Source organism: Zingiber officinale, chromosome 5B (genome assembly GCF_018446385.1).
Source record: "Zingiber officinale cultivar Zhangliang chromosome 5B, Zo_v1.1, whole genome shotgun sequence".
In the NCBI taxonomy this organism is placed as follows: domain Eukaryota; kingdom Viridiplantae; phylum Streptophyta; class Magnoliopsida; order Zingiberales; family Zingiberaceae; genus Zingiber; species Zingiber officinale.
In genome coordinates, this window is record NC_055995.1 from 118772625 (window position 1) to 118775018 (window position 2394).

The following is a 2394-nucleotide window of genomic DNA, read 5'->3' on the forward strand; positions in this document are numbered from 1 at the left end:
TTATGTTGGTTTACCCTAGCTTAACTTGGGTTGCTCACATCAAAAAGGGAGAGATTTTTGGAACCCCGGGTTATTTTGATGTGATCAAACAAGTTCAGTTAGGTCCAGTGGTGTTTTAACCCTTGTGTCTAAGTGTGTAGGAGCTTAGGAGCACAGAAAGTCGAGCGGAAGACGTGGCTAGCGAGAAGGATGACAAGGGGAGAGAGCCGACGAGCTCGGTGCGCCCGACGGTTGAGGTGTCGCGGAAGAGTACACCGACGGACGAGAAGGAAGCGTGCGGAGTTTCCGAGGGACGAGAAACCGGAGCGGAAGATTGCTCGGGGAGCAAGAGATGCAGCTAGCGAGAAGGTCGGCATGAGAGAGAGCCGACGAGCTCGGTGCGTCTGAGGGACGAAGAGCTGCGGATGAGTATGCTAACGGACGAGAAGGAAGCATGCGACGATTCCGAGGGATGAGAAACCGGGAAGGAAGGCTTCTTGAGGAAAAGGCCGGAAGTTAGGCTCGGGTGAGCCCTATTCTGGATGGCCGAGATCACCCAAGCAAGCGGAGCCGGAGTGAAAGACCCAGACCGAGGTGAGCTGAACCGGAGCAGAGGGCTTGGACCGAAAAAAGTCAATTCTATTGACTTTCTTGGTCCGGGCACCCAGACCAGTCCGGGGCACCCGGAACCCTTCTGGGTGCCCGAACCTGGATATTATCCGGATCGCAGTCAAACACGATCTATGCGAGAAGGGATAAAATTTTATCCCCTCCCAGGTGCCTGGAACCCTTCCAGACACCCCGACCAAGGCTATAAATATAGACTTGGTCCAAGAAGCTCAACATGACAATCAATTCTGATTACAACACTTGTATACTTTCATTGTTAGTTTAGCTTCTTATTTTTCTGTGCTTGAATGATGTAGGAGGCTTCTCCACCCGAAAGGAGATATCTATTGCGCTTTATTCTCCTTGGATTAACGACCTCCCCGGTTGTAACCAAGTAAACTCCCTTGCCTCTACTCTTTTAGTTTATTGCTTTTAAATTAATGCAAGTGTTAGTTTAAGAAGTCCGAGAAGGGTTTGTGTTTTTTTGTAGGGCAATTCACCCCTCCCCTCTTGCCGGCCTCCAATGGTCCCCAATAGTTTATAGTCACTGCTCGACTGTTAAGGGTTTAAAGTCTCCGGTTCCCCTTAAGGAAGCCAGGTCGGTCACTCCTTAAGGTCCCCGATCGACTAGTGTTGAGCGGAGGAAACACACTCGGAAGTTTATAGTCGCTTCTCGACTGTTAAGAGTTTAAAGTGTTGGATCAAGAAGCACTAGAGGGGGGGTGAATAGCGCTCGTGGCTATTTCGTTCGATTATCGGAAAACTATCGGAGTTAAAACGTGCAGCGGAATAAGCGGAAATAAAATAAAGAGACAACACAAAGGGACAGGTCGATTTTACTTCGTTCGGAGCCTAAGTCGACTCCTACTCGAAGGCCCGCGATCCTTGATCGCTTCCGGTGGGCAACAACTATAAGCTCGTTAAAGGATTACAATTATGAGTACAAATAAAAGCTATAAAAAATTATACCGACAACAAGAAATGCTAATTCTGAAGCTTCGGGTCGTCGGGCACTTGTAGTAGCACTTCGGAGCGTCTTTTGGAGCAGCGTGTTGATGAAAGATCACTTAGAATTCGTTGTTTTTTGAAGCTGCACCTCAACCCTCCTTTTATATGCGGTTCCAGGCGCCTGGATCCCTTCCGGGCGCCTGGAGTGTGACGTCGCCAACCAACCAGGATGCTCCACGTGGCGAAGTCGCGCAGGGGATAGAATTTGGTTCCGGGCGCCCGGACCTGTTCCGGGCGCCCGGATCCATCCCGGGCGCCCGGACAGCCTTTTTCCAGCAGGTTCCTCACCTGCAAACAAAGGTTAGTCCGAGCAAAATACCCTGCAAGACAGTGTTAGAATATGATAAAACACAGTAAGTAATAATTGACAGTCTTCGAACTGTCCGAGTCTGACTTTGGATTTCCAACCGGAAACCCTAGGTCGACCCGACGCCTACTGTTCCCTCTGCGGGGAACGCGTCCTCACCTACTCCACTCAGGAGATTTACCTGTTGTCAGTGGATCCTCCAGATCGACTGGACTTTTGCTCAGCACTCGATGCTTCCGGACTTTCTGCTGGACATCCGCTTCCCCGGCTAGTCCAGTCTTTCACCTGGTTCGCGACACCAGGACTTTCCACCTAGGGTTACCACCCCCTAGGACTTTTGCCTGAAGCCATCGACCTGCCAAGACTTTCCGCATAGGGTTACCACCCCCTATGACCTAGGGTTACCACCCCCTAGGGTTTTCCCTTTGCCTAACCACAGCTAGGACTTTTCTCCACCTAGGGTTACCACCCCCTAGGACCTAGGGTTACCA